The 22112-nt window shown below is 42.3% G+C and overlaps 1 protein-coding gene across 1 annotated transcript in view; it reads left to right on the top strand.

The window, feature by feature from the left end:
* Positions 1-1073: 1073 nt before the first annotated feature.
* TMEM74 (transmembrane protein 74) overlaps positions 1074-22112 on the top strand; it is a 54894-nt gene continuing 33855 nt past the window's right edge. Inside the window, exon 1 of the mRNA XM_044295047.1 lies at positions 1074-1173. The gene's annotated coding sequence lies outside the window, so the exon portion shown is untranslated. The remainder of the gene's footprint in view (positions 1174-22112) is intronic.

The raw sequence follows: 22112 nt of genomic DNA on the forward strand, positions 1-22112 counted from the left end.
TATCTATCCATTCCCCCATGACATAGACCAGGAAACCTAGTACATGATTCACACTTCCATATTACAGATCTGTATAAATTCCATTTATTTTAATTTAAAAAAAATTGCTAGTACTTTTAAATATTTTTATTCACATTTCTTTTTTAGGCACTTTTTTTAAGCAGCATGATCACACGGATCCATATTGTTGCTCTTTTTAACCCATAGAAAGCAATAGGTCGAGTATGAAAATGCATGTTCTGTATTTGCATAGTTCACACGTGAGGATTTATTCTAATTTTTTGCATTCATATTTCAACAACATTAGAAAAATAACTAATATTTTAATCCTTTAACGAATAACAAAACATAAATAACTTACAGCAAAATATGGAACCAAAAATGAAACAAATTATGAAAACTGATTAGGATGCGTTTGCATTTGATCAACACATGTATGAAAATACAGATTAAATACCGATGCGCAATTATTGATCTTTTTTAAATGATATGTTCCATTTTTGTCCGTATGTTGCTCTAGATTTGTTAATATTTTTGTCAAAAATGTAACAATTTTCTTTTTTTTTTTGCTGTTTTCGTAAAAAAACAAAACAGAATGCGCACAGGTGAACTAGATATACAAACACAGAACATACATTCTCAAATTCAGTCCATTGACTTCTACCAGCTAAAACAAATCCATATGTATAAAAACAAATATCGCCACACGCAGACAAAAAAACTGCGTAGAAAATAACGGAGATTTGAATAAATATGTTGACACTTCTTTCAATAGGAATACGGAAGTGTGAATGAGCCATATGTCCTACTGCACACAAACTATAAAGTAACATATTCAGCTCTGCTACATCTGCCTAGCTCTTGAGTTGCATTTAGCAGATTTACAGAACAGACTGGCAGATATACATTTCCATTGCCTCAATACATTCCCTTCCAAAGGAACATTCTCCCAGTCAATCGTCGGTGAGCTGCAGACAGCACATGAGCATCCTAATTAAAACTACAACTCCCAGCAGGCTTTGCACGCAACCACTCCCCGGCTCAGATCGGCACTGCTGGAATATCTAGATGAGAAGAGCAGGCAGGCAGCCTGGGCTACAAGTGCGGGCGCTGACAGCTCCGGTGCATGCTGCGGGCTGGGATGGGGAGCATCTCGGGGAACCAAAGCAATTGGTAAGTACCAAGAGAACTCATGGTATTGCTACATTGTTGCGGTGAGTATTATTTTATGCATTGTTCCTCTCCTATGACAACAGCTTTATAGCATAAAGTACAGTAGTCAGTGCATGCTCAGCACATCGTCCCCATCCTCCAATATATGTCTTATCATCTACTGTGCATTCCTGGTTTTGCACATTTTCCCAGACTTTCCAGATTTCTATGGACCCAGGATTAATATTACACGTTACTTTGGCGGCGTGTTTGCTCTCGCTACAATGTGAATGTTAACCCTTGGTGTATCCAGGATGCAGATTTAATTAGAGCTGATTCTTTATCATGACATTACTGGATTTCTGCTGCTGAAGCACCAGGCGCATCCCCCCCAGGGATTATCAAATTTCCTTGGAGGATCCTCGGTATCTCTGGGTTACAATACCCGGCTCTGCACATTCTCCTCTGCCCCCAGGGACTGTGCGGACAGTGTGCTCTGCTCGGGTTCATTAGTCGCTATCATTTATTTTATTTTTTATATGGACATATTGTAAGTGGCGGCTTTAAACAGCTGCCATTGATCTGATTTATGAAGGTTAAATGTATCCTGACTTTCAGATCCTGCTTTTTCCCTCCGGCCGTCATTAAGTTTTCATCTTGGTTGTAGGTTTGGAAATGCTGTATGATGGATAAGAGGCTGGGGGGAGGAAGAGGAAGAGACATGCATGAAGTATAGAGGACAATGTACTGTATGGGATATAGGAAACTGGAGTTGTCAGAACCAACTCTGGAAGTTGTCAGAAAATGTCCTTTACTTACTCATCTCAAGAAGCTCTGCGAATGGATGTATTGTACTGAGGAAATCTCGTAGGGTTATTTAGTACATACTCTTCGTTCATTTGTACAGATTGACTAGGACTGGATTACAGGGAGGGCAAAAGAGGCCATTACCTAGGGCGGGGATGGCCAACCTGCAGCTCTCCAGCTGTTGCAAAACTACAACTTCCAGCATGCCCAGACTGCCCACAGCTATCAGCCTACAGCATTGAGTTCCTCCACCCCCTCAAAGACATAAATGAAATTTCTCTAAAATAATAATGCTGGACCATCTTCTGTGGTGTTCCGTTCCTCTGTTATTCTTCTTGGAATGGTGCTATAGTGTTACCCTTCCTTTGGTCATTAGGGTGTGTCCCTGCTCCCTTCACATGTGGCAGATTTTGTTGTAAACACTGAAACCAGTTCCATTCACCTGAATAAGACACGGAGACATGCACCAACCAACAACCCTCTTCAGATGAATGGAACGGATTTTCAGTTGCGGGAATATTCTGCAGCAGAATCTACCGTCTGTGAAGGCACCCTGACGCTGCAAGTGCCGACTGTCACAGGGTGTGGGGACAGGTTCTATTGCCAAGGGGATGGTAGCATCCAGTTATCACTTTATTCTTACATTTGCAGGAGGAATACAGAAGAATGACACATTTCCGAGTTCTAAGAATAAAATGCTTCCAGAATAGTTAATTTATGGTGGATACGAGTAGTTACAAAAACAGACATGGCAGCAGAGGCGACAGATCCTCTCTAAAATGTGCCTATGGCAGTATGAAAGATTCAGGCTTCATTCCAGTATCCGTCCATGAAATACAGATGTATGTAAACCCATGTGGACAACCAAAAGGCGTCTGGGTCCATTATTTCTGCACCCACTGAACGGAATGAATGAATCTCGATTGCAAAATGCATTTGCTTTACTTGGTTCGTGGGCAACACTGCTTGTCCAGACAGCACACGGATGCAAAATCCTGTTGTGTGACTCAAAACTCAATAGGTGATTATTTATTAAAGGGGTTATGTCATGATTGAGAAATGAAAATCAGACATCATATAAAGGTGAAAAATTAGAATATCGTGCAAAGTTCATTTATTTCAGTAATGCAACTTAAAAGGGGAAACTAACATGTGAGACTCATTACATGCAAAGCGAGATATTTCAAGCCTTTATCTGTTATAATTTGGATGACTATGGCTTACAACTTATGAAACCCCAAAGTCTCAATTTTGAGGTCCCCTTTGCTCAGGGGGTATGGACTAATTAGCTGACTAGAGTGTGACACTTTGAGCCTAAATATTTAACCTTTTCACAAAATTCGAATTTTAAGCTGCATTAATGCAATTCCTTTTAATTTGCATTACTGAAATAAATGGACTTTTGCACGATATTCACATTTTTTGAGTTTCACCTGTAGCACATGACAATCTCTTCCTAATAAAGCTAGAACCAGTCCTGTACCTCAAATGGATCCAGCAATCTCCACATTAATTGCTCTGCTAGATTGATATGAAACTGGCAGCTCAGGAGGCATGTCCTTTCTCAGGGGGTATGTCCTTTCTGCTGCAGCTCTCTCTATCACAGCTAATGTGTGTCCACCTCAGCAAGGTGGACAGAGAATAAGAAAAAGGACAAACAGCAGGTGGCGCTATACAGATACATTTTATTGAATAACTTACTGGCTATGCTAAATTCATAGTTGCACGCATGCAAAAGTATTCAGATCCAAGTGCTGGTTTGAAAACTGTAGAATATTTTTTGTGGGACAACCCCTTTAAGAAGAGGATCAGGGCTCCACTCTACTGCCTGCACTGCTAACTAGAAGAAATGCCAGAGACTTGCATGTTACAGTATATCATAGGGAGAGGGTGATAAGCAGCTGTCAGATGCCTCTGGTTCCACTTATCTTGAACTAATACAAACGTGCCAAAACATGTTTCCCCTAAAAGCAGCCACCCTGGTTGCCCCCTAAATATTAGATTAGAGTGCTGTTGGTGCCTTCTACCATCAATGATATTTACTGACAATTTTCCGTGTCCACCAGGCCTACTGTCATGGCCTTGGTGTAGTGCGCATGACACTTTGTCGTGCATGCCGCTTGCCAGGGGCAACGCATTTATGTCAGCTTGTATGTGCCTTTTTGCCCTTTTCCTGGTTCCTCCCCTGTCTAGTGCTGGAGGGATTTACTACCTTGCTTGGTGTGGTCAGTAGGTGCTTCTTATACCTGTGGCTTAAGGCCAGGAGTCAGTTGTACTCCAGCCTTGGTTTGTGCTGGAGTTATGCTCCTTGTCTGGATGTTCCCTCTTCCAGTGTGAGGGCCACCTAGTGGGACATTGATGTCTCCAGCAATGTCTTTCTTATGTCTTCTCCATTTTTCCTACCTTACCTGTTGTTATGTTTGGTATGGGTATATGTTCAGGGGTTGTTGTACGTCTAGATGTTGTTCCGTGTCTTGTCAGTGTTTGGGATATTCTGTCCGGCATGTATGCTAGATGTTCCCCTGTTTGTCTGTTGTGTCCTGCGGAAGGGAGCTTCATGGTTTCCCGGAGGGGTGAACCAAAAGTCAAGTCTGTGAGCTGTTGCTGGAGTGCTGGTTCCTGTGTGTCAATACGTACTGCATACGTTTGGTGTTCGTATGCAGTACGGTTGCATGACTTCCAGTTTACCTTGGTGTGGTCACAAGTTACCATGCCTTCCTGGGTTCTAGGTTCAGTGGTTATCCCCACCACTGGATACTTACCTGCCATTCCACCTGGCTTCCTCTCCTTGCTGTTAGGCCTGCAGAGAGTACTGCTCTCCCATGTCTTGGAAGAACAGGTCGTCTCTACCCTGCTCCTATGTGAGGGATTATCAGGGTGACTCAGGGTCCTAGGTATCCTGGGTATGAGCCATCCTACCATTCAGGTCCGCTCATACGGTGAGGAGGTAGCGCGAGTATTAGGGACGCTTTAGGAGGTGACCTGCTCCCTGATCCCGGCATCCTGGCCTAGCTGCTTCCCCGCATACCATATATCGTACGGTGGGGGTTTTTCCCCACTCCCGACCGTTACACCTACAGTACTACTCATGCATACTCATGCACTCTCCATAAGGAGAAACCTTTTTCTGCACTGGAAATGCTTATTCTGTGCAACAGACTAGAGAATTTTCATTAGGTTTTAAGGAAAAATTACCATATAAAAGTGTTCAGACATTGCATCAGGATGCCATTTAACTAAGAACAAACTATATTTTTCACCCTATAAGACGCACCTAGGTTTTAGAGGAATAAAATAAGGGGGAAAAAATTCTGACCTCAGATCAGACCCCCAACATTAATCAATCCTAAGCTCAGACCCCCCAATGTTAATCAGACCTCAGATCATATGCCCAATGTTAATCAATCCCCAGCTTAAACCCCCAGTCAGGCTGCCAATGTTAATCAGATCTCGGATCAGATCTCAGATCAGACCCTCATTGGTAATCAAACCTCAGCTCAGACCCCCAATCAGACCCCCAGTATTAATCAGACCTCAAACAGACCTCAGGTTAGACCCCCAAGATTAATTAGATGACCAGCTCAAACCCCAAATCAGACCTCAGACCAGATCCCCAATGTTAATTAGAACGCAGCTCAAACCCTCCAAAAGACCTCACATCAGATCCCTAAACAGACCTGAAGTTAAACCCCCAGTTCAGACCCTCAATCAGACCTCAGATCAGACCTCCAATGTTAATTATACCGCAGCTGAAACCCTGAAAAGACCTCAGATCAGACTGCCGATGTTAATCAGACCCTCAATCAGAGCTCAAATCAGATGTGTTAATCTTAATCAGGTCTCAGATCAGACAAAAAAAAAATCAACTCATATCTCCAGCTTTGGACGCCGCCGTTCCTGAGATCCAGAGCTCCTCCTGCAGCGCTGTGCTGTGACTGGACATCGCACAGTGTAAGGTCAGAGAGCATATCCTACATCCTCACGCTGTCCCCACCGTGCGGCACTGGCAGAAGAGGACCAGGGAGCAGAGTACAGTCAGCACAGGGAGCGATGTACTTGCTGCTCCCCGGTCCTGCTGTTCTAATGATCGCTTTCATAATGAAAGTGCTCATTAGTGTTCACCCCGTAAGACACACATAATTTTGCCCCAACTTTTGGAGAGAAAAAAAGTGCATCTTATAGGGTGAAAAATACAGTAAAATCCATGGTCAAGTAAATTTCCTTTACCTGTCACCTCTCTGTTTTAGTAACTGTGCACATTCCCACGTAACCACAATTCTAGAGCATAAATTCTTATGACTCTTGTGCCTATCTTATTACTTATATCTTGTGCCGTTACTCTATTATTCCTACTTTAATCTAATGAGTAAACTGGGTGTTACCATTCTCCTCATCAAAGGGGTGTGTTCCTTATTAGGCTGCCTCTACTAACACTGATTAGACAGTGTCAGACTGTGTAGGGACACACCACCCACTGGTAACATCAATTTGCTAATTTACTAAAAAAAATTGTAGTCGGAATTATAGAGAAACAATATAACATAGCGTCATTAGAAAGAATACAACGGAATAGTCATTTCATGTTGAACATAATTGTTTATTAAGACTGGCATGTCTGTAGAGGTGATGGGTCCTCCTTAATCTAGCATCCGGAAATCAAGAAATTCTTGTTTCTGGCACATTACTTAAACTGTAGGACCAGAATCCTGAACAGAGAACATCCATTCCAATGTCTCTGATTATAAGGTAAAGTGACTGCAGCACATCATACATTATATCATATAGAATTATATTTAGGTTGTCTTTTTGGACATTCTTTACATTAAGGCCTCATGCACACGACCGCATCCATATTGCAGTCTACAAACCATGGACCTGCAAAATACGTACACCATTTATGTGCAATCCGCACTTTTCTCACAAATTACTATTCTTGTCCACAAAATGCACAAGAATTGGACATGTTCTATAATTTGCGTTGCGGACACATGGATGACACAGATGCAAAATATGGTTGTGTGCACGATGTATAAATCTGATTTCCTGTTAAATACTCCAAAATGCTTGACAGAGTGGCACCTAAGGGCCAGTCAGTTTTTTAGTGCTCATTTTGGCGTACTTTCCACTTGTAGTCAGCGTCAAAAAGGCCTCCAAACAGCATCCCAATGGAAGGCGGCTCTTGCTTTTTTTTCAACGTGAAAAAAATGCAAGGGAAAAAGAAGCAGCACGGAATCTGAGCTGAATCTCGCATTGGAGTGAATGAGGAGTGAAAAAAAGGCGCACTGTATGCTCCATCCGCATGGTTTGTGGTGCCTATTCTCTCCAAAAACTGAAAGCAGAAAATACAGTTTTGCATTGAAATATATGCATAAAAAACTTGTAAAAAAAAGTGCTAAACACAAAAAAAACATGGCAAAACCTCACTTAAAAAAAAAAGCTTTTAAAATCAATGTGGATTCTATGCTGACTTTAAAAGTGAGTGAACATACCCTATGAGTTCCTTTACCTGGGGGCAATCATTCAGCTTGCTGACCCAGCCGTTTATCTAAAAACCCTGCCCAAGGCTAAGTGACTAGCACATTCCCCCCTATTAATTGTGTTACATTGCCCTATCTCCAGCACGTCACTTTTCCTTCAGCCTGCCTTATTTCCAGACTTAGTGGGTATCGTTTTCACTATTGGATTGGGGCATCATGATTTATATATAGAGTTATGGTATAAGCTACAGATTCGGCAGAGCTGAATTTGTCACTTAACTCTTTGCGGCTGCGTTGTTTGTCCATTATAAGAATGATGCCTCCCTGCAGAACGCTTGCCTGTTGCTAAAATGGAAACCACATCCAATGTAATGAAGGACAAGTCCTGCTCTATGTAATTTCTGTATATCTGTAATGAACATTACATTGAATTATCGGCTCTCGTTCATCATTTTCCTTTTGCAATCGTGTTGTATCACTCACTAGTGTGGAGCTGAATGGATTCTGTACATGTTAGAAAACGAGGCTCAAACAGATTAGAGGATGAGATCAAACATTTCAGTGCATGTCTAGCAGGGGCGGACTGGGAACTTAAAGGGATCCTGGAAACCTAAAAGTGGCCCCATGTTGTAGGCGATTCCAAATTGACAGAAGGAGGAGAAACACAAGTAGGCAGTGCCAGCAATACTGTAGTGCTGCAGAAAATACCGCCCCTGCGGAACTAAATACCGCAGTGCAACACAAACTACCACCACCCTCTCTTCAGTATTCAAAGGTATCCCTATCCTCAGGACGCAGTTGAATTCAGAAGAGCATCAGATCATTATGTACCTAGCTGGAAGAAGAGATCAGGAGGCCCCCTGGGCATCAGCCCACCATGAAATTTCCCTGTAGTGTCTATAGCCAGCCCACCCCAGATGTCTAGAGTTTTCTGGCATCAACTTGCCCATATGGTCAGTTGGCAAGATCAGGACTAATCTAAGCAGCTGAGGCCCCCTGTGCAAAACATATATGGGCCCCTCAGTTTATTATAACTCATCCTATATCTCCCACATGGCACTCTAACAAACTACAGGAGGGCTCTACTATTAGGATACAATCACCCATGGAATAGGATGCTGCATTTTTTTCAGAATTGCAGAAAACTTGCAGCTAAGTGGATTTTAACAAAATCCTATCCACGCGCTTCAGAAAATTTCCACGATGGTATGTGGGACAGTTTTGAATCAATTTATCCTGAAGATTGTCCCCTTTGTAATGCAGAGGGTGAAATCTGCTGCAAAATTTGCAACAATATCCGCATGTAACTCTTTATGATTTTGATGCAGATTTGGGGAGATTTTGACCACAATACGGCACTTGAGGTCATCCCTTTAAACGTAGGTTCACACTTTCATTTATCAGATCTTGCAATCTGGCAAAGACCAGCCTGCCACCGGATACCGGAGTTCACCGCAGGACCCCTTTGACTAGTCTATAATAGGATCTGTCGGGGACCTGGACATTTTCTGACATGAGTTCTCTGCTGGATCCTATAAACGCAACTGTGAACTTACCCTACAGGAGAGTGGCTCCTCTTAAGAACTGGATTCCTTTACAGATGGCATGTCCACCCATGGGTAGGCTATGTACATTCAGAATGAATGAATAGCATGTAAACAAACATTACGTCCCCAACATTTCTAGTTGTACCCCCATTCACAGGACACTTTTATGCCATATTTATGACCCATTTTGCTGGACAAACATGCAGATATAGGCTGCGGACACCTTTGGGGGCAAGTATATTTCATTCTACTTATTTTTGGCTAAAATTATTATTTTTTTTTTATTTGGTCTTTATTACGTTTTTCTTGTCACAGCTTTAACTTTCAGTGGGTTTGCAGGCCAGCAAGTGCTTCACAATGAATCCGTCAGGGAGCTGGTCTGATGGATCTGTAGTTCTTATCTATAAGCTCCTGACAGCTCAAAAACACTCATTTATAGCAAAATTCTGATCAAAGATACCTGCTGGCATCAACATCCTTTAAAATAATCATTTATAAAGGTAGCTGTAATTTTGTAATGCATTTCTTTTACCTTTATTACTCCTATGTTCCTATCTGGGCTGAGGTCACATGACCATGTCCATGCAGATCTCTCTTTCTTATTTCCTGTGATGTTCTGTCCATGGACGGAGCAGTGATAGGGGAGTGTCTATATAACTAGCTTGGTGAGAGGAGCTATAAACTAGTGGGGCATTGTTAGAGGCATGGATAGGGGAGTGTCTATGAAACTAGCTGGGTGGGAGGAGCTATAAACTAGTGGGGCATTGTTAGAGGCATGGATAGGGGAGTGTCTATGAAACTAGCTGGGTGGGAGGGGCTATAAACTAGCTCGGCATTGTTAGGGGCGGAGCTGGAGCTGTGACAGAGAAAGGAGAAGTGCATCATGGGTTTGGTTGGATACAGAAACAGGAAGTGCTACATACAGGATGGAAACAGACCAGAGGGATTGTTTTACATGGTGAAAATGGGTTAGGAGAGTCCAAATTGAGAAAGAAAAAGCATGGGGAAGATGTACATAAGGTAATCAACTACATGACTATATCTGTTAATAACCATAGTAATCCTGGAAAGACCCTTTAAGGACAGAAAATGTACCCAGTTTTATCTGATATACATGAGATATTTCTATTTCCTACAACAGATTCCTTATTTTATTTTTGCATTTATAATATAGGAAGGAAATTTTTTCTCCACGCTTTGTTATATAGATATTTTACATTTAATTGGATCAGTAAGTGCCTGGAAGCTCAGAAATGTCTCCATTCTTTGCCAATGAAGGGTCATGAAACCATGGAAACTTTGAGGGATGAGAAGTGGAAGAAAATCTATTTATATAGTAAAGTAATAGGAGAAGAGAATGGACTATTAACGGTATTGTACACGATGACCTCAACCACATGAAGGTTTTACATGATAGACCATGAATGGAATATCCCCAAGTTAGAACTTATTTGAAACCAATGAGCTATAGTTTTATATTTTTCTGTTATGTTTTCTTATTTCCATGTAAGTGTTAATATTTCCAGCGTACAATACTTTAATATATTACATACCACTTGGAGAAGGGAAGAATTTTTGCAAGCACATGCAAGAATGGGACTTTATTATGCATTACGCGATCAAAGGCATATGGTAAATTTAGTGAGCGGGAGATCCTGCACTACAATGTGGATTAACCCTCAGTGGAAACAAATATCAGGACAGGAAAACTAAATGAAAAAATGATGATGATAAAGTCGTTAAGGCGTCACAGTAACATCTGGTCTGTAGGAAAATGTGATTCACATAGTGACACTGCATCTTGTCATAGCCCAATATATTCACACACACTATGGGAGGAATAGGTAATTTGTTTCACATAACCTGAACACATGCTAATAGATGTTTCCTTTCTTGCTTTTGACTCAACATATCCTAAAATGCTTGGCATAACATGACCAGCCTTGAAAATGAACATGATTTTGCAGTATTGTGTCACGAGATGTCTATGTTATGTGTCTATGTGGCCACCCAGTGGCAGTGCTATGTCCTGCAGCCTGTGAAGGATTTTACTAGCATGTTGTGATATTATATAGAATTTCTTTTGTGGGAAATTAGAATTATTAATTAAATTCAAGCAAAGGGTGGGCAGATCTATATGTCCAAGCAATAGTCCACTCAGCAATGCTAATATATAGAAATAATGGCCCTAATAATATTGGCATATACTGTAGCACCCACATACTGCAATATTACAACACATCGCCTTGTCATACATTTCCTAAAGAATTTGAAATTATTATATGTGTTTATGTAGATAACGCTTTCAACTTTTCCTATGCTTTGTACAGCATAATATCGGGGTCCCATATGAAATTGTAATCTATAATTAGACCGGTGGAGTACTTGTTGAGGGACGTGTTGTGGAGCTGGTTGAGTGATTGGTGGAGGTAGTGTTAGAGTACTGGTTGAGGGAATTGTGGAGGCAGTGTTGGAGTACTGGTTGCGGGACTAGTGAGGTAGTGATGGAGTTTTGGTTGAGGGACTGATGAAGAAAGTGTTGGTTAAGAGGCTGGTAGAGGAAGTGTTGGATTCCTGGTTGAGGGACTAGTAGAGGTAGTGTTGGTGTACTGGTTGAGGGACTGGTGGAGGAAGTGTTGGAGTACTGGTTGAGGGACTGATGGAGGTAGTGTTGCAATACTGGTTGACATATCTGGTGGAGGAAGTGTTGGAGTACTAGCTGAAGGGTTGGTGGTGGTAACGTTAGAGTACTGGTTGAGGGGCTGGTGGAGGAAGTGTTGGAGTACTGGTTGTGGATTGGTGGAGGTAGTGTTGGTGTACTTGAGGGACTGGTAGAGGTAGTGTTGAGCTACTGATTGAGAGACTGGTGGAGGTACTGTAGTGTTGAAGTACTGGTTGAAGGACTTGCTAGAGGTAGTGTTGGAGTACTGGTTGAGGGGCTGGTGGAGGAAGTGTTGGAGTACTAGTTGTAGATTGGTGGAGGTAGTGTTGGTGTACTTGAGGGACTGGTAGAGGTAGTGTTGAGCTACTGATTGAGAGACTGGTGGAGGTACTGTAGTGTTAAAGTACTGGTTGAAGGACTTGCTAGAGGTAGTTTTGGAGTACTGGTTGAGGGGCTGGTGAAGGAAGTGTTGGAGTACTGATTAGGGCTTTGTTTACAATACCATCTGATTTCCAAATAATCCCATAGTGTGTGAGAAAACAGCAGTTCTATACAGCAGCCAGATAAAGGCTAGATACATTTCCCAGATAATTAGTTTCATACAGTCCCCAAATAGCACCACAGCATGCCTAGGTAAATACTGTAAGTCATATATTTTTGAGCTACAGTATTTTTCCATTATGGAGATCAGCCACCATATCATAGAGACTCAATACTGATCTATTCCCACTGTCAGAAGTGGTCAATGGTCAATGGACTCCTGGCCAGCAGTGTCTTCTGGATACAGGTGGCAACTGGCAAGCCTCTGACATGAAAAGGGCTGCCTCTTCGTTCAGCATTAGGATGAAGATCCTTGTGGTAGGGACCCTCAATCACTCATTAATGATGTAGCTAAGGCCAGTTTCATATCATGGTCAATGCATGGGTAATCTGGAATAATGGGGCGTTGAAAATTGTATTAATAATAGATAATTGTGAAAAGAGGAAATGAGTTTAACGATAGCTACATTACAATGACTTTGATCCCCTTCCGATGCGTTCATATTGTTCTCATCCTGATTGAATAACATTACTACAGAGAATAGGAGTATATAATGAAGAAAACAAACAATTAGATGGAAAACAATGTCCCCATTAAAAGCTGCTTCATTCCCTTATCATGCAAGAAAGTTCTATTTGTTGATTAAAAAATTAATGAAAAACGCAATGCTTCCTGCACTTGTAGTTTAAGTTGTTTTAATCACTTCAATTTCATCGTGCCATTTCTCATTGACTGCTGAGCTCTGAATATAATGTTTTTCAATGAGTTGTATTGTCAAAGGAGCAAAAATCAAGCGATATAGCCAATAGCAAATCACTTCGGCCGTTGGCTCTCATCAGAAAATGACATTCTTTAAGGCTACTTTCACAATTACGTTGTTGTTTTCCAGTACTGAGATCCGGCAGAGATAAAAAGGGGAAAAAAATGCTTCTGTTTAACCCTCATGCATTCTGAATGGGAAGAGATCCGTTCAGGATGGATCAGGTGTCTTCTGTTCCAGCAGCATTCTGTTTTGTGACTGGACTGCAAGCTGCAGTTTTGTGTCCGGTCATAAAAACGGGGGGAAAAAAAAGGATCTGTCACTGAAAACTGGTGACGGATCAATTTTTTTAGGAGCCTAAAAAATCTGATCCGTCGCCCATTGACTTTCAATGTATTTAGTGACAGATCAATTTTTCAGTTTTGATTTCACACAACCGCAACCTAACTATCACGATCGGCGTGACTATCACATACGTGACACAGAGGGAGGGAAAGAGGAAGGCCCTGCCCAAGTGAGAGGGAAGGTGGTGACCCCTGACTCACCTTGCGGCTGGCACCTGGCTGCCCTGACGTCCCTAGACGGGTTCCTCACCCGTACGCCGATCACGTGCCTAAAACCCTGGCTTTCCCTAAGATGAGCCCTAGATAGTGAACAGGGCGGTGGGAACACTAGTCCGCACCACTAGCTCTAAAGGAAAACACCAAGGGGAGGACAGACAATACAGACTAAACATATAATCCCAGGTAGGCGACAACAGGAGACAACAAAAAGCCCAACAGGGATCCGGAGGGTAGCACTCTGGAACAACAACCAGGATTCACAGCTCCAGTGGGTCAGTATAGAAGTCCAGGCAGGAAGCTCTATAACTGGCAACTAGAGAAGTGTGAGAGGGGAATATAAGGAGGTTGGGAGTGGCAGACAAGAAACAGCTGAGGAGGAGAAGCTACGGATCCCTGAGTGAGACAAAAAGGATTGCAAGGCAAACACAGAAAACAATCACTAAGAAACAACGTGATCTTTAGACATAGAGCGCGCAGCCACCCGCTGCGACTTTCTGACCCCGGGTATAACGGAGTCAGACGTGGCTCTTGACACCCTCGTGACACTAACAGACCGGATGCACATGTTACTGCTGAGGCCAGTGATTGAATGCACTGGTCGCATGAATAAGAACTAAATGTCCTCACCGCCCGATCCGGCAGGGACAGGAAAAGACAGGACTCTCCCCCCCCCCCCCCCCCCCAATTTTTTTTTAACACTTTCATTCCTACTCTTTTCCTGTCAATTCCATGGAGAAATGCAGCTCCTGAGCTGCTGCGCCATTGTGTGGGAAGGCTTTACTCTATTTCTGGTAGGGAACACTTTTGTCCCATGTAATTATTAATACTGGTATACCTGTGAGCCCCACTCTCAGCTTAGCACTGCACCTGGGCACTTCTGCTTTACAGACGAGAAGTGGTCCTCTTTTCCGGGGGTCCCTGTGAAACGGAACCAGCTGTACAGGCGGTATGTCCACCCCTTTGGTCATTTTTTTTCAGCCAATCGCATGTAGCAGCACTGGGCCTCTGATTTCTGGGACCCCAAGAATTTCCTAGGTTTGTGTGGTGATAAAGTCTACCAATGGATATGAACCCACCTCATCCTCAAAAGAAGGTCTACAGCATCTCAGATGCGTATTACAATGTTGTGCAGCAGCTGAAGGATGTATTATGTGGTTCCTGAGTCACGGTGCAATCAGCCCAGGTAGGGAGTAGGGCAAAGGACAGGAGTGATGGTAGTGACCGTGCTCACGGTAGCAGTCCTCGCTCTGGTGTTCCCTGGGTCAGGCAGTGATGGGATGGCTAGATTTGGGGTCCTCCTGCCTGGTTGTAGTTTAGGGTGCCCTGGACATAGGTGGGTCTTTGGGGTGCAGTGTCCCAGCGCAGAGCAATTAAATGTGATAGTGTAGCAATTTAGGTGGTGGACCCAATGATTAGACAATAAAGTTCAAATACAGCAGACACAGTCTTTATCATGCATGGACTGGAAGATCTTATATATGATGCAGTGTCCATCGTTCTCACAGTTGTCCGGGCTGCTAAGGTGATAGACAGGCCTAGATGTTTTTTCCAATCTTCTACAACTGTACTTTTTCTCTCTGATTCAGCCACAGGGGTGCAATATCTCTTTATTCTTTCTACCATATCTCTCTTGTGAAAATGCGGCAAACCAGCACTACTATGTTCAGCAAAGTCCTTTAGCAGATGACCAATTTCCCTCTCAAAGTATGCCTGGATGCCCAAGCTCCCATTTATTCCAGACACGGGTGCTATGGAGTAAAAAAGTAGTATGCAGGTTATGTCCACAGTCTTTTTGGTATCTCTCGTCTCCAGGACTGAGACACTCCAACTAATGACTCAATTGCTTCCTCAGAGGCTGGTGTACGGCTCTGTCTCTCAAGCTGGCTAGTTATTCCTCAGGACCACTCTCCTTCAGCTTCATCTTTGTTGTCTGTCTCACATTACACAACGGCACACTGCGTGCAGGTCACTCCGAGGGGTGATGGTAGCAACCCCACCTAGTAACTAGCTACCACGGCCTGTTAACCCTTTAGCAGCCTGTAGAAAGGAAGGAAACATATGCAAATATATCCTAAATCCCACACATTTTTAACCGTTCTAGCAGTAAACCACTGGGCCATGGCAATAGCACTGTGTAATATACATCACAACTGCTGAAGAACTTCTTTTTGAAAAATAAAAGAGTAACTACATGTCAGTCAATTAGTGGTTGACACAGGGGCAAGCAGCATTTATGTAGCACCACTTATCTCTATCATCAAGCTCTGACATCAGAATGTGATGCATATAGAACTATTATTTACAGACATGTCAATGAAACATTTATCCTCAATCCATATAGCAGAAGGGAGATAATTATTGTATGTAATAAAAAACTCATCAAGAAAAAATACCCCCCACCCCCACCTTATTACTTGAATTCTCATTATCACCTGCTAAAAATGGGTTAAGCGGTATCCAGGTGATCGGCTTCTGGCGTGCTATGGGCGTAGCGACAAATACGCTGCTATGAGGTGTTGGAAAATCAGGAGTAAAAATAAATATTCTCACTCCATCAGCTGGTGAATTCTCACTTCACGACAACTTCATGTGTCCTGGTGACTGCAGATGAAATGCTATAAACACTTTCAGGGACCATTTTTTATGATTTGCATTTTATTAATTTGGGGCAAAAACATTGTTTTAAGCAGTTTTTGTGCTACAGAATTAACTTTCAGTCTATTTGCAGACTGTCCTTTTCGTCAGATGATGGCTATCTGTTGCTCTTACATCTGTATTCCTGACAGCTCACAAACACTCATTTAAGCCCCATTGTTATCAGTTTGATAAGACTTTAGGCTGTTGTCATAGATTATGAGCTGTCAGGAGTTCAGAGATATGGGGCTATACATCCAGACGTCATTTGACAGAAATTCACAGTCTGCAAATAGACTGAAATTTAACCCTGGAGCACAAGAACTGCTGACATTTTTTAATAAAGACCAATTGAAAAAAATTACCTTTTTAGCCCAAAATAAGTAAAATGCAGTCATAAAAATTGCCACTGAAGGTGTGCATAGCCTTTAAATTTGCAGGAGAAGGTAACTGTGGATAGTTCATGTGATGGAGGGATTCAGCTGATCATTTTAGGCTATCCAGTGATGTATTGAGCACAATGCATTGCTACACCTAAAGGCATTCTGAAAATAAGTTATAATAATAAGAAGAAGAAGAAGAAGAAAAAGAATAATAAGAATTTGTATATATATATTTTTTTTTTACAATGAGAGTTAATGCATCCATGGCTTATGTCAGTTGTCCTGACATAGACGCAAAACATCACAGCAAGAACAGAGACCTGAAAATAACCCGAGGATCTGTTCACATCGTGTTTAATGTTTGTGTTTGCCACACATACTGGGAAAAAAATCTCCTTACATGTCATACGTATAGGTATAGGGTATATGGGGGCCAGTTGTATAGGAAAGCACTTCAGGCTACACTTTCCTATATAGTAAGAAAAACAGTATGCCAACATATACCTGCCCAGAGGATGCAAGAAAGGACACTGTTTAGCATCTATTGGATCTACCGTATAGTGGTCTGAGGATCTGCTCTGTGTATGTACATACAAAAGTATACTATATATGTGTGTGTGAACATAGCCTAAGATGGTCAAATAATAATTCTATGTTTCCTCTTCTCACCCCCATGAACATGGATAGTCTGCTTGGCTGTGGGTGTGTGTGGTCGGTGGTCGTACCCTTATAGTGATAGATGTTTGGCAGCTCTCATCTTGTGGCTAGGTAAAGCAAAGCATAACAACCAAATCCTCTGGACAGCACTCCATTTATTGCATAGAAATTCCCAAACATTAAAGGGATTGTGTCACTTCAGCAGGTGGCATTTATCATGTAGAGAAAGTTAATACAAGTCACTTCCTAATGTATTGTGATTGTCCATATTGCTTCCTTTGCTGGCTGGATTCATTTCTCCATCACATTATACACTGCTCGTTTCCATGGTTACGACCACCCTGTAATCCATCAGCGGTGGCCATGCTTGCACACTATAGGAATAATTGCCAGCTCACAAAGGCTAGTGCTTTTTTTCTATACTGTGCAAGCACGGCCACCACTGCTGGACTACAGGGTGGCTGTAACCATGGAAATGAGCGAATCCAGCCAGCAAAGGAGGCAATATGGATAAAAACAATACAAGTGCTTTGTATTAGCATTCATTATGTAAAGAAAGTTATTTACTGAAGTGATACAACCACTTTAAAGGGGTATTCTCATCTCAGAAATGTGCGGTATAACCACAGGATGCCATTAAATATATTCACAATATGCTTCTAAAATGTGAAGGGAAGGAAGATCTCCCTACAAGGCCCCATTCACACAATAGTATTTTTGGTCCGCATGTGATTCGCATCTGCAGCAAATGTGGACAGCACACCATGTCCATTTCGCAATCCCGCAAAAAAGATAGCACATGTCCTATTCTTGTTTGTGTTGCAGAAAATAATAGACCGTGTTACAATAGGTCCCAAAAAAAACAAACAGATGTAACACGTGTTTTTTTTTGCAGTATGCATACGGTTGTGTGAATGCCCCCTAACAGCTCACTTCCATCGTGTCGCTACATAACAAGGAGGAAATCTTGTAGACTATCTTATGAAATGTGTTAATTGAATTGTACAAATATAGTTCTGTATAAATTTAGTTTAACTTAAAAGGGAACCTGTCACCTGGATTTTGTGTTTAGAGCTGAGGACATGGGCTGCTAGATCGCCGCTAGCACATCCACAATACCCAGTCCCCATAGCTCTGTGTGCTTTTATTGTGTAAAAAAAAAAAACGATTTTATATATATATATGTAAATTAACCTTAGATGAGTCCTGTCAGAGATGAGTCCAGCGTTCTCAGCCAATAATACACTCCTACAGTGCTCAGATAATATAATATTGCAGTGTAAAATAATGCAGCGCCCAAAATATACAGTGCCTACGTAATACATTCATACAGTGCCCAAATTATATATTCATACAGTGCCCAGATAATACAATAATGCCGCACCAAAATACACACATACTGTACATTGCCCAAATAATACAATCATATATTGCTCCAAAATATAATACAATGTCCAAGCCATATAGTCATACATTGCCCAAATAATACAATCATGCACTGCCCAAATAATTCAACAATGCAGTACCTTAATAATACAATCATATGTAACATCCCAGAGTTATGTTACTAAACTCTTTTACCCCGCTACAACCTGTTAAGTGTATTTGTACGGTCATCTAATGTGATTTATCTTATATCCTCACAAATGTGCATTTTCTAAGCCTTGTACATGTATTTGCTGTAATTTCCATGTACACCAGCAGGTGGCAGCAATGTTATCAGGAACTTAGAGACAGTTTAGTGTTGCTGAACTGGAATAGTTAATTTCAGTTTAGCTCCCCCTCTTTGAGCAGAGTGGGCTTGCCCATGTCCTGCCTCATGGGGAGAGAAGGAAGTTCAGTGAGTGTGCCAGCCACCCCGGCCAGAGGAAGGCTGTGCTGGTAGGAGCTCCCAGTTCTAGGGATCCCAGACCAGGATCTTGTCTCAGCTGAGACAAAAGATCATCATTCCCAGCCTGAGCCCTTCAGCCTCAGCTGGTGACAAGCAAGCAGCCACCTCCAGAACTCCAGGAAGAACCATACCCTGTGAGCATAACTGTAAGTACCGTCCAGAGACCAGGAGAAGCCAAATTCCTCCTCAGCTAGTCAGTCCCATATACAGCAGAAGATAGAGCAGAAGATAGCAATTCCTGCTATATTCTCCAGGCATATGATAGAAGCAGAAGACAGTTTCCTGCCATACATTGCCAATACCTGCTGGGATCAAAGACTATTGCTGTATCTCATATGGATTACTGCTGCACCAGAGTAAACACCAGTTTGAATTATATTCCAAGTCTGGATCTCATTCATTACTACCAAGTTCCTCAATTACTCCTACTAGCAACACACTCATTTATTGCAAGTGAGCCAGGATCCAGGAGTCCAGCCGTACCAAGGTAGGAGACACCTTTGACACTATACCTACTACTACACAGAGATATTACCCCACTCTGGCATTCCTCACCTGGTACATGAGTTGCAACACCTTAAAGGGCCCTGAGACTGTACCCTGCGCACGCTGCAATTGGCGTCACGAACAAAAACTATTAACTATTACCTACACCCGACCCAGTCATTGCATATTATAGCGTCAGTGTGCATACCCCAATCCGGCTTACTGCACATACATTACCCAAATAATATAGTTATACATGTCTCAAAAACTACACTCATATAGTGCCCACATAATACACTCATACAGTGCCCAAGTAATGCACTCATACAGTGCCAAAGTAATGCACTCATACAGTGCCAAAGTAATGCACTCATACAGTACCCACATAATACACTCATACAGTGCCCACGTAATGCACTCAAACAGTGCCCATGTAATACACTCATACAGTGCCCACGTAATACACTCATACAGTGCCCAAGTAATGCACTCATACAGTGCCCACGTAATACACTCATACAGTGCCCACATAATACACTCATACAGTGCCCACATAGTACACTCATACAGTGCCCACGTAATACACTCATACAGTGCCCACATAATACACTCATACAGTGCCCACATAGTACACTCATACAGTGCCCAAGTAATGCACTCATACAGTACCCACATAATACACTCATACAGTGCCCACGTAATGCACTCATACAGTGCCCATGTAATGCACTCATACAGTGCCCACCTAATACATTCATACAGTGCCCACGTAATGCACTCATACAGTTCCCACGTAATACACTCATACAGTGCCCACATAATACACTCATACAGTGCCCACGTAATGCACTCATACAGTGCCCACATAATACACTCATACAGTGCCCACATAATGCGTTGTGCCAGACCACAGGGAAAACATGTGAGGTGACGGTGGGCCGATGGGGGTAGTAGTTCATTTGTACTCACAGTTAGCAGAGCCTCCCTGGGTCGGCAGTGCAGTGGATAGGAAGACAGCACTAAAGCCTCTGTGGCACTCTCTGTTGCAGGGAACACCAGCCAGATGGAAGTTGAGGTGCCCTTGATGGTGGTGGTGTTTAGGGTGCTTGTGGCTGCTGGGCCCCTGGTTCGTGACGCCAGCACCGTTAGGTGCAAATGTTGATTGTAGTAGTGGAAATGATGAGGAGTCAGTTGTTATCAAACCGTTGAACATTTACTAATATTAATTGTCTTCAGGTAGTCAGTACAGACACAGTTCATTTGTATGATATAAGTGATGACTCAGAAATAAGTTAAATTGTATTCCTTTTATCAGGTTTAGGCAATTGTCAGTTGAGGAGTTCTCTTTAGGATTGACACTTTACAGGCAAGACTTCTGCAATTATTCTAAATCCAAACTATAGCACTGGTACTAAATATGCTGTTTTCTACTTATCTTGAGCTATCCAATAAGGGCGTTCCCCTCGCGGCAGCCAAACTCTCTGCATCATTATTTGCAGGATGCTCTCCTGAAGTAAACAGGTTTTTTGGTTTCTAGAAGGCTTCTAGTTGCTCTCAGGCACTTGTGCTGATGAGGTCCCTAAGCTAGATTCAGCTATAACCCTCACTAGGCTTGCTTCATATTTAGACATAGGCCTACTGCCTGGTGCTTGGCTGCAGTAACTACTCTTGGTTTGTCCTCTCCAGGATTGATCAGGTCCCGGGGGAAAGGAATTGCAGCTAGTTGCAGCACTTATACAGTGCCAAGATACTACCATCATGCAGAGCCAAACTAAGTGCCCAAATAATACAATCTTGCAGTGCCCTCATGGGCTAAAAGCCGGGCATCACTAGTATAAGCAATGAACATGGAGGAATATTAGCACAGAATCTATATTGATGCCCAATTTGGAGGTTTGATACATGGTGATGACTCCTTTTTAGTACTGAAATGTAGATGGAAACCAAACACAAGGGGGATGAGAGTCCATGTTTTTGAGTACTGTATATTGTAAGGTCAGTGATATAATGTACAGTAGACATCTTGAAGGCTAAATACACAAAAACACTCAGACATTTTATCAATTATACTGTACACTACACCACAGTCTGGAAATGGCCGCGTATCAGTGTAGCATCCTGCCATGACCCCGCACAACACAACTATGTTACCGGCCGCCAGACCCTCTTATTATACAAGGTAATTAAATAGTAAGACAAAAATAAGGCGCTAATAGAGCAGTGGTAGACAAAGGTCAGATTGTATTACTTCTTTCCCATACTATTCCATTCCATACACAGATGTAGCAGAGCTGTATTTGTTCTTTATTAGGCCTCATGCACACAGATGTTTGTGGTCTGCACACCGTGGATCCGCAAAATACGGATACCGGCCATGTGCATCCTGCATTATCCTCGGTCCCTGTTACAGAAATGCCTATTCCTGTTGGATGCATGCGCATACGGATGACATTTGCAAGTTATCCGCTCTTTTTGCAGACACATAGAAATGAATGGGTCCGTGTGCAATCTGCAAAAAATGAGAATCGTATGCGGACCTAAAATACAGTCGT

Source organism: Bufo gargarizans, chromosome 5 (assembly GCF_014858855.1).
Source record: "Bufo gargarizans isolate SCDJY-AF-19 chromosome 5, ASM1485885v1, whole genome shotgun sequence".
Lineage (NCBI taxonomy): Eukaryota > Metazoa > Chordata > Amphibia > Anura > Bufonidae > Bufo > Bufo gargarizans.